The following is a 12,282-nucleotide window of genomic DNA, read 5'->3' on the forward strand; positions in this document are numbered from 1 at the left end:
CATAATGTTCATAATCTAGAAATTAACGAGGTATCTCAAGATTTCATAAAAAAATTATAGGCTCCATTTATTCAAAATTATAGGCTCATGCAACTCCTTCAAAAAAATAACAAATTTCAATAATGTGGACCCACGTCCATGAAACCTGAAAAATTGATAATTTACTGACACTGGCGTTCACACAAGATTTCACGAAAAAGTTATAATCTTCATGATATCAACAATCATACATCATAAGAACTCTGAATGACAATTCTATGGTCTGAACATTCGAATATTTTGAAAATCTAGAAATTAACGTTGGATCTCAAGATTTCAAAAATCGAACTATAGGCTACATTCTTCAAAAATTATAGGCTTCATAAAACTCACTCAAACACTCAGATTTCAAAACCTTCAACATTTGTGCTCTGAAACTAGCGTTCACACCAGTTTTCATGAGAAAAAAAATTAAAATCTTCATATTGTTGAAAATCTAGAAATTAACGCGGGATCTCAAGATTTCAAAAAAAAATTATAGGCTTCATTTATCCAAAAAATTATAGGCTCATGCAAATCTTTCAAAAAATTATAGGCACATGCAAATCTCACAGATCTCACAATCATAAGCCATATGCACAAAACATGCAGCTAAGTCCATGAAGCATGAAAAAATGATATCTTTCTGAGACTGGCGTTCACACAATATCTCATGAAAAAAATCAAATCTTCATATTGTTGAAAAATTATAGGCTCATACAAATCTCTCAAAAAAATTACAAATCTCACAATCATAAGCCATACCTTCAACATTTGTGCTCTGAAACTAGCGTTCATACCAGTTTTCATGAGAAAAAAATTAAAATCTTCATATTGTCGAAAATCTAGAAATTAACGCGTGATCTCAAGATTCCAAAAAAAAATTATAGGCTTCATTTATTCAAAAAATTATAGGCTCATGCAAATCTTTCAAAAAATTATAGGTTCATGCAAACCTCTCAAAAAATTACAAATCTCACAATCATAAGCTATATGCACAAAAAACACCAAGTCCATGAAACTTGAAAAAAATTGATATCTTACTGAAACTGGCGTTCACACAAGATCTCATGAAAAAAATCAAATCTTCATAGTGTTGAAAATTATAGGTTTCATTTATTCAAAAAATTATAGGCTCATGCAAATCTTTCAAAAAATTATAGGCACATGCATATCTCTCAAAAAATTACAGATCTCACAATCATAAGCCATATGCACAAAAATGCAGCATCAAGTCCATGAAACATGAAAAATTGGTATCTTAGTGAAACTGGCGTTCACACAAGATTTCATGAAAAAAATAAAATCTTCATAATGTTCAAATTCAACAAATCAACATTTGCAGCAAATCTCTCAGATCTCACAATCATAAGCTATATGCACAAAAAACACCAAGATCATGAAACATGAAAAATTGGTATCTTACTGAAACTGGCGTTCACACAAGGTCTCATGAAAAAAATCAAATCTTCATATTGTTGAAAAATTATAGGCTCATACAAATCTCTCAAAAAATTACAAATCTCACAATCATAAGCTATATGCACAAAAAACACCAAGTCCATGAAACTTGAAAAAATTGATATCTTACTGAAACTGGCGTTCACACAAGATCTCATGAAAAAAAAATCAAATCTTCATAGTGTTGAAAATTATAGGTTTCATTTATTCAAAAAATTATAGGCTCATGCAAATCTCTCAAAAAATTACAAATCTCACAATCATAAGCCATATGCACAAAAAAATGCAGCTAAGTCGATGAAACATGAAAAATTGATATCTTTCTGAGGCTGGCGTTCACACAAGATTTCATGAAAAAAATCAAATCTTCATAATGTTGAAAAATTAAAGGCTCATGCAAATCTCTCAAAAAATTACAGATCTCACAATCATAAGCCATATGCACAAAAAAATGCAGCTAAGTCGATGAAACATGAAAAATTGATATTTTACTGAAACTGGCGTTCACACAAGATTTCATGAAAAAAATAAAATCTTCATAATGTTCAAATTCAACAAATCAACATTTGCAGCAAATCTCACAGATCTCACAATCATAAGCTATATGCACAAAAAACACCAAGTTCATGAAACATGAAAAATTGGTATCTTACTGAAACTGGCGTTCACACAAGATTTCATGAAAAAAATAAAATCTGCATAATGATCAAATTCAACAAATCTACATTTGCAGCAAATCTCTCAGATCTCACAATCATAAGCTATATGCACAAAAAAAACACCAAGTCCATGAAACATGAAAAATTGATATTTTACTGAAACTGGCGTCCACACAAGATTTCATGAAAAAAATAAAATCTTCAAAATGTTCAAATTCAACAAATCGACATTTGCAGCAAATCTCTCAAATCTCACAATCATAAGCCATATGCACAAAAATGCAGCATCAAGTCCATGAAACTTGAAAAATTGATATCTTTCTGAGACTGGCGTTCATACAAGATTTTCATGAAAAAAATCAAATCTTCATAATGTTGAAAAAATTATAGGCTCATGCAAATCTCTCAAAAAATTACAAATCTCACAATCATAAGCCATATGCACAAAACATGCAGCTAAGTCCATGAAACATGAAAATTGATATCTTTCGGAGACTGGCGTTCACACAAGATTTCATGAAAAAAATAAAATCTTCAAAATGATCAAATTCAACAAATCGACATTTGCAGCAAATCTCTCAGATCTCACAATCATATGCTATATGCACAAAAAACACCAAGTTCATGAAACATGAAAAATTGGTATCTTACTGAAACTGGCGTTCACACAAGATTTCATGAAAAAAATAAAATCTTCATAATGTTGAAAAAATTATAGGCTCATGCAAATATCTCAAAAAATTACAAATCTCACAATCATAAGCTATATGCACAAAAAACACCAAGTCCATGAAACATGAAAAATTGATATTTTACTGAAACTGGCGTCCACACAAGATTTCATGAAAAAAATAAAATCTTCAAAATGTTCAAATTCAACAAATCGACATTTGCAGCAAATCTCTCAAATCTCACAATCATAAGCCATATGCACAAAAATGCAGCATCAAGTCCATGAAACTTGAAAAATTGATATCTTTCTGAGACTGGCGTTCATACAAGATTTTCATGAAAAAAATCAAATCTTCATAATGTTGAAAAAATTATAGGCTCATGCAAATCTCTCAAAAAATTACAAATCTCACAATCATAAGCCATATGCACAAAACATGCAGCTAAGTCCATGAAACATGAAAATTGATATCTTTCGGAGACTGGCGTTCACACAAGATTTCATGAAAAAAATAAAATCTTCAAAATGATCAAATTCAACAAATCGACATTTGCAGCAAATCTCTCAGATCTCACAATCATATGCTATATGCACAAAAAACACCAAGTTCATGAAACATGAAAAATTGGTATCTTACTGAAACTGGCGTTCACACAAGATTTCATGAAAAAAATAAAATCTTCATAATGTTGAAAAAATTATAGGCTCATGCAAATATCTCAAAAAATTACAAATCTCACAATCATAAGCTATATGCACAAAAAACACCAAGTCCATGAAACATGAAAAATTGATATTTTACTGAAACTGGCGTCCACACAAGATTTCATGAAAAAAATAAAATCTTCAAAATGTTCAAATTCAACAAATCGACATTTGCAGCAAATCTCTCAAATCTCACAATCATAAGCCATATGCACAAAAATGCAGCATCAAGTCCATGAAACTTGAAAAATTGATATCTTTCTGAGACTGGCGTTCATACAAGATTTTCATGAAAAAAATCAAATCTTCATAATGTTGAAAAAATTATAGGCTCATGCAAATCTCTCAAAAAATTACAAATCTCACAATCATAAGCCATATGCACAAAACATGCAGCTAAGTCCATGAAACATGAAAATTGATATCTTTCGGAGACTGGCGTTCACACAAGATTTCATGAAAAAAATAAAATCTTCAAAATGATCAAATTCAACAAATCGACATTTGCAGCAAATCTCTCAGATCTCACAATCATATGCTATATGCACAAAAAACACCAAGTTCATGAAACATGAAAAATTGGTATCTTACTGAAACTGGCGTTCACACAAGATTTCATGAAAAAAATAAAATCTTCATAATGTTGAAAAAATTATAGGCTCATGCAAATATCTCAAAAAATTACAAATCTCACAATCATAAGCTATATGCACAAAAAACACCAAGTCCATGAAACATGAAAAATTGATATTTTACTGAAACTGGCGTCCACACAAGATTTCATGAAAAAAATAAAATCTTCAAAATGTTCAAATTCAACAAATCGACATTTGCAGCAAATCTCTCAAATCTCACAATCATAAGCCATATGCACAAAAATGCAGCATCAAGTCCATGAAACTTGAAAAATTGATATCTTTCTGAGACTGGCGTTCATACAAGATTTTCATGAAAAAAATCAAATCTTCATAATGTTGAAAAAATTATAGGCTCATGCAAATCTCTCAAAAAATTACAAATCTCACAATCATAAGCCATATGCACAAAACATGCAGCTAAGTCCATGAAACATGAAAATTGATATCTTTCGGAGACTGGCGTTCACACAAGATTTCATGAAAAAAATAAAATCTTCAAAATGATCAAATTCAACAAATCGACATTTGCAGCAAATCTCTCAGATCTCACAATCATATGCTATATGCACAAAAAACACCAAGTTCATGAAACATGAAAAATTGGTATCTTACTGAAACTGGCGTTCACACAAGATTTCATGAAAAAAATAAAATCTTCATAATGTTGAAAAAATTATAGGCTCATGCAAATATCTCAAAAAATTACAAATCTCACAATCATAAGCTATATGCACAAAAAACACCAAGTCCATGAAACATGAAAAATTGATATTTTACTGAAACTGGCGTTCACACAAGATTTCATGAAAAAAATAAAATCTTCATAATGATCAAATTCAACAAATCGACATTTGCAGCAAATCTCACAGATCTCACAATCATAAGCCATATGCACAAATTCCACCAAGTCCATGAAACTTGAAAAAAAATGATATTTTGCTGAAACTAATTTCACATAATCTTCATAGAAAAACTACTTCATTCACAGATTTCAAAATCTCGAGCCATTTGTACAATAATAATGCGGAATCAAGTGATAATTCTGGAACTATTTCATATGAGCGTATAAATAAAAACGGTAAAAAAAATAGTCCTAACCATTTATGTACAATTATAATGCGATGCGCATTAATTTTGGCCATCGGGTATATAAGCTCCACATTTTTCAATATTCGTCATTCCAGTAGCAAGCTCTTAACTCAGAAGTGCTGTTAGTCTGCTGGGAGCCCAAAGTGGGTTTGAACTTCTCAGATTTCTCCTCGCACTATGAACTTGGTGCATCAGAGATACAGAGAAAATATCTGAGAGGTTTTTTGACCTTCTGGTTTGAACATGAGAACCGTATGTCGCGATACCTCATAGTTTTTCGCTCTTGAGTCTGGCCAGCTCATGTTGTCGATCACTTTGACATCGCCTGACGAATACGATCATTCTCTGTGATAGCCATTAGATCATATACAAAAAGCGATTTTGGCAAGTGATTTGTTATTTGCGTCTGGTAGCATGAGCATAGAAGTATAGCTTCGACGAGATTTGTTTCTCATTGCTCAATATGCTACGGTCTTGGATGCAATGCAATGATTTTGTCAACTTCGCAAAAACATTTTGGTAAAAGTAAAATTTGAGAGGCTACCATGAGTATGGAGGTGTCGTTAGACCAGCTTAGTATTGGTGTAAGGTGATGTACAGTACCAATACTAGGAACCGCTCATGGTCATCATGTCGCGCTACAGGCAATGAAAAATAGGGAGTGGCAACCTCTATGCTCACGAGTACCCCTTTTCTGTACGCTAGTGCATGCATAGAGAGTGGACGAAGCGAATGGGGCGCTAGTCCTAAGTGTGCCCTGTCGAGTAGTTGCCTTTAGCGCTGCCTCAGTTTTTTTTTCAAAATTCAAAATTCAATCGCTTCTTTGCTCAGAAGTTGCGATACATAAAAGGAAATGCTTTCTGAGATTAAAGTTAGCATTTCCTGCCTGCAAGTAAAGCGAGCAAATATGCCTCTATGTGCTTAAGAGGTGTGTTTGAAAGTGAACTCTGTAGCCTTCTCTTAGATCAAAAGAGAAATAAGTCTACGAGTTTTCGAGCCTAGCTTGTGGTTGAGGTACTTGAAGTTGATCGCAGAAATCCCTTCTTTGATCGGACAATGCGGCTGAGGCACTCGATTCTTGCCCCAGTACAGGCCTTCTTGTATCAGACATCACTTGTTCGGCGTTGTACCTACAACGAGTCAGCAATACCCCGTTTGTTACACCCGAGTAGTCCAGCACTCTACATTATAGGTGTAACAAATTGTAGAAGGTCGCCTGGAAGGCCTCTAATGGGTGCTGATTTTGCGTAGTGTATGACACTAGGAAAATAGGTTTCTGGCTCAGAGTTACCGTTTTCCGATCTCGCTGATGCCGTGGGTAACCTGACCAATGCCAGTCACAAGTCTGGATGAAAAACAGGGAGTGACCACATTGCATAACAAAAATACTTTTCACATTGAATGTTTGACATTATAACAATTGTAAACATTTGCTTGTGTTTGATTTCATGAAAACAATTGTGTATAATTATGTATATTGATATGTTTGCAATGTTATGAATACTATGCATGTTTGTACTTTGTTATCTGCTTACATTTTGAATAAAACATAAACTGAAATTAGAAGCATTAGTTGTATATGAGAAATTTTCAATAGTTATGCAACGATTGAGTGAAACAAAATTTAAGCATCATGAAGACTTTCGTCTTTTGAAATGCTTCAAACTGCAAAGCTCACTTCACTTTCACGTGAAAGCAATTTTTAAATTTCATCTCATATTTTTCAAAATCTTCAAACATAAGAAAAAACTCATGTTTCCTTTACATTATAATTTCAAGCTCTTATAATCTTCACTTCTCAGCTCATTTGCACCAAGTACGGTGGCCGAGTGGTTAAGGCGTTGGACTCAAGTTCCAATGGACAATGTCCGCGTGGGTTCGAACCCCACCCGTACTAATACTTTTGCATTTAAGGCAATTGTCCATTCGACTAAGAGTAACTGCAAAGTTTTGTAAGGAATACATGAGCAATTTGGCAGATCGTATGGCCTTTGCATTATAATTTCAAGCTCTTATAATCTTCACTTCTCAGCTCATTTGTACCAAGTACGGTGGCCGAGTGGTTAAGGCGTTGGACTTAAGTTCCAATGGACTATGTCCGCGTGGGTTCGAACCCCACCCGTACTAATATATTTTGCATTTTGGCTGACATGCGATTAGTATCCAAGATATTTCGTAATTTGGCATCACCTCAGCATGAAACAAGAAACGCGACAAGAGTTGCAACTACAAAACGATGAAAAAAACCTTTGTCAAATTTGTGTTACGGACAAAAAGTGTATTGTGTTTACGCCTTGTGGCCATTTGACTTGTCATGAATGTTCAATCAAAACTAGTAAATGCTATTTTTGTAGAACTGTTGTTATCGGAAAATATCAAATTTATGAATAAACCGTAAACCGTAATCAATTATTTGTATTTTTGCTTTCTGTTTATTTCATTTACATAGAAAGGTGAACTGTGTTAATCACTCAAACACTACCAGTTCTGATTCACACAGTTATGCTGTAGACAGCCGCAATACGCTAGTTAGCTCAAATTTCTAACATTGGTTTGCAAAGTTGTTGAATGCAAGTTCGAGAAATAATGTATACGCTTTTTAGAGTACTTCAAACTATTTAAACATACAGTAGTGACTGTACTTTTCACTAACTATGGCAAAACGATATACTGACATCGTTGGGTTTGCTGGACTACAATACAATGATTATTTCAAAAGGTTCTGTTGGGAATGCCAATTGTGTTGTGCTGGAGTCTTTACGTTAGAACCTTGTCAACGACATGATCTTTTGAACATTTTCCCTCCAGCTGGCTACTGCCAAAACTGTTTTAAGTATGTGTGGTACTGTAATGATTGTAAGGCTAATGGAACGCCACCAAAAGTGCGAATGAGAAACTATTGTTTGTCATGTTTCTTCCACCGATTTGAAAATCTTGCAATCTTGGCCGGCTAACCCTGACGTGGTTGAAGAAAGTTTTCGATTGATTGTGACAATTATCTTGTTTCACAAAATAAAAAATAAAAACTTGAAATAAATTACTTTGTTTTTGTATCTGATACCAAGACGCTCATTTTTTTCTCTGATGATTTTCAATTTTCATTTTCAATTTTCATTTTCAATTTTCATTTTCAATTTTCATTCTCAATTTTCATTTTCAATTTTCATTTTCAATTTTCATTCTCAATTTTCATTCTCAATTTTCATTCTCAATTTTCATTCTCAATTTTCATTCTCAATTTGCACATTCGTCATTTTCATTTTCACCCTCGTGGGACTAAACCCACTCACCGCCGATATCGGGTTGTATATATATATATATTTGATACATCAAATCTGGATTGAAAATATTAAGGAGACCAATTTTTGTCGCCTTAATCCAGCGGTCCCCATAATGCCTAGATTAATATATATATGGTCATATATATACTACAGATATTAAGGTGACCATATATATATTAATCTAGGCATTATGGGGACCGCTGGATTAAGGCGACAAAAATTGGTCTCCTTAATATTTTCAGTCCAGATTTGATGTATCAAATGTCAATAAAAATGTCTATTGACAGTAAGTTGATAAGCTTGAATGTTTATTTACGAGATCATTTCATTGTTTTAAATCTTGTTCTCTTTTAATATTAAAAAAATATTCTTAAACTTTTGTGTGAGTATATTTGTGTATCCATAAATAAAGCTATTAAGGCGACCAGGGAAAAAATCATAATTTTGGTCAGCTAAGAATTTGCTCAGTAACTTTCCAATACCGAGTTTTCCTATACGTTACATTGGTCAGCTAAGAATTTAGTCAGTAACTTTCCAATATCGGGTTTCCTTATACGTTACATTGGTCAGCTAAGAAATTGGTCAATAACTTTTCAATATCGAGTTTCCCTATACGTTACATTGGTCAGCTAAGAATTTGGTCAGTAACTTTCCAATATCGTGTTTCCTTATACGCTACATTAAATCGGGTTAAAGGTAAAAGTACTTGTCAATGACATATCGCTTACATAACAATTAGATATTTAGTCAAAAATTAACAGTGTATCATAGTCCATCTCCAATATCGGGTTTCCTTATACGCTACATTGGTCAGCTAAGAATTTGGTCAGTAACTTTTTAATATCGGGTTTCCATATATGTTACATTGGTCAGCTAAGAAATTGGTCAGTAACTTTTCAATACCAAGTTTTCCTATACGTTACATTGGTCAGCACTATGCAGTGAACCGTGAAGTTGACTGACCATATAGTCATTTTGGTCAGCTAAGAAATTGGTCAGTATCTTATAAATGATGCATTACTTTGTCATCAATATGCACTGAACCATGAAATAGAGTGACAATACAACAATTGACCCCGAGGCTCTTGGTGCAAATTGTGACAACTCGATAGTCGCACAGTGTTAGCGTTCTTATCTTTACAAGATTTTAAGGGGCTTCATGGAACATAAGAGTTAATGAATAAATATAAATTAAAAGCGTACACTAGTTTCACCATTAATGCTTTATTTGTTTATATTGTGTGAACATTTCATTATGCTGTATGCACAACGAATCACAATTTTTTCCTAAAAAATTAAAGGACTTGTAATTACACATAATATGAGTAAGTCTACTATAATTCCTACATAACAAAATTATTATGTATTTAGTCAAAAACATAACAATGTATCAAACTCCATTTTCCTTAAAAGTTACACTGGTCAGCTAGGAATTCAAAGGACTTGTAATTAAACATAATATGAATAAATATAATATAATGCCTACATAACAAAATTAAAGGTAAAATATTTGTCAATGACATATTGCTTACATAACTAATTTATTAAGTATTTAGTCAGGAATTTAACATTGTATCATAGTCCAATTTCCTTATATGTTCCATTGCTCAGCTAAGAATTTGGTCAGTAAATTTTCAATACCAAGTTTTCCAATACATAACATTGGTCAGCACTGTGCAGTGAACCGTGAAGTTGACTGACCATATAGAAACAGTACAACTTTCCAATATCGGGTTTCCTTATACGTTACATTGGTCAGCTAAGAAATTGTCCAGTAACTTTTCAATACCAAGTTTTCCTATACGTTACATTGGTCAGCACTATGCAGTGAACCGTGAAGTTGACTGACCATATAGAAACAGTACAACTTTGCATTATCGAGTTTCCCTATACGTTACATTGGTCAGCTAAGAAATTGGTCAGTAACTTTTCAATATCGATTTATCCTATACGCATAGTATGAGTAAAATAATATAATCTTCTTTCTCACTTACCGACTGCTTTGGCACCAACGGATAAAATTCCAAACTTTTATCCAGGAAATCACGAGCTTTAAATCCAGAGTATGAAAACACGGGACACTTGGTTAAATTGCCTAAGTATTTCGCCTGCGAATGTCCAACAATTAAAGCCATAGTGAAACTAATAGAAAACACAAAGTTCAGCTAAAAACAATATTTTACTTTATTAAACTATATGAGAACGCAAAACTGCACTAGACATAATCCTTTAAATTTACAAATGGAATCACACTAATGACAAAAAAAATAATGAAAAATACGGCAATCTTTCTGAGTATATTTTGCAATGACTATGAAAGTGATGTTCTTGACCAAGAAAATAAAATATATCCTTATCAAACTTTACTCATTAGCAACAGTTTGCCTATGATTGACTTATTATTCAGAAAATAACTTAGAACATACAACAGATTAAAGAGAAATAATTTCTTAATTGAAATGACCGATGCCGATTTGGCAAACACCATTCTTTTGATCGTTCTTTGATGTAGTGCAGATAGTTTTTCACAGGTAATGAAGCTAACATTTAAAGCTACATTAACAATTAAAAATATTGCTTTCAAATAATTGTACTGTACATCGTAATTAAAACCGTGATATATTTCACATATTTTCAACAAACCAGTAAAAAACAACTCAATTCATTTCATTGAAATGCAATTCCCCCCCCCCCAAAAAAAAAACAACAACAACAAAAAAACAAAAAAAACAGACAAACATCCGTCTATTCTTACACTATAAGGAGTATATAAAATAAATTTTACATAATATGTCTTGAAAAATCTTAAATATCAAAACTTTTTTTTCATGTGTTTTCCTTCTTTGTCTATATGGTCAGCAATTGGTCAGCAACTCTCTTTTATTTCTATATGGTCAGCTAATCGGTCAGCAGTTTAGTATTGACCAAAATTAATACTAAAGGGATATTATTTTAGTTGTGACATTCTAGCGGGGCTTCAATGATCCGGATGTTAAGTTTCGTTATCAAGTTTTAAGTTGAAAGAGCTATTTCTTGTAGTTGTTTAGAGAACTCGAACACAAAAACACATGGTTTTCAATGTCTAGGAATCATTTTTGATTCGCTTGCAAATGGTTTACTCATGTATTAGGATTGTAAACTAACTAAAAAAGTAAATAAGATAATATGGTTTCCATGTAATATTACCCGCAAACTCTGTCTCATTTATAGTTTATTTTTAATTACCAATACAATGCTTCAGTGAATGACGTAGACGGTTGACAATTTCTGCTGAATTTTAACACCTGCTTTGTTATACTATGCATATAAACGTAAGTGTTTGGCTATTTTTGGAATGATTTTCCTTGTGTTCATTCTTGAAGCGCTAACACACTATTGTTAAATTATTAAATAACGGTGTTAAAGTTCCTATTTTCGTAACGGTAGCTGTCAATTAAGGAAGACATGCTCAAAATCAGCTTTTTACTGTAAGTGAATACTTTATCTGATGAAACCTTAATCCTACTCGAAAAAAAAATGTTAAATTCTATTTTATTTGCTATAAAAAACATTTCTACCTGAAAACACATTTAATGCCAGATGGGAAAACGTTTGCATTGCTAGAATATTATCCCGGATTTTTTTTTCTCATGCAGTTCCGACTGGTACTTTGTCATGGGTAAATATGTAACATTATTGCAAACTGCACTTAAACACAATCGTAATTGCATTATCACTGAGAGAAACCCGAACGATTGGAAACTAGTTATTCGGTAAGG

General features: G+C 32.7%; 2 non-coding genes across 2 annotated transcripts; both read left to right on the forward strand.

The window, feature by feature from the left end:
• Positions 1–7,058: 7,058 nt before the first annotated feature.
• Trnal-caa (transfer RNA leucine (anticodon CAA)) lies at positions 7,059–7,140 on the forward strand. The gene has a single exon. It is a non-coding gene; the product is annotated as a tRNA-Leu (tRNA).
• Positions 7,141–7,288: 148 nt separating this feature from the next.
• On the forward strand, positions 7,289–7,370 carry Trnal-uaa (transfer RNA leucine (anticodon UAA)). The gene has a single exon. It is a non-coding gene; the product is annotated as a tRNA-Leu (tRNA).
• Positions 7,371–12,282: the final 4,912 nt, after the last annotated feature.

This window comes from Mya arenaria, chromosome 16 (assembly GCF_026914265.1).
Source record: "Mya arenaria isolate MELC-2E11 chromosome 16, ASM2691426v1".
Lineage (NCBI taxonomy): Eukaryota > Metazoa > Mollusca > Bivalvia > Myida > Myidae > Mya > Mya arenaria.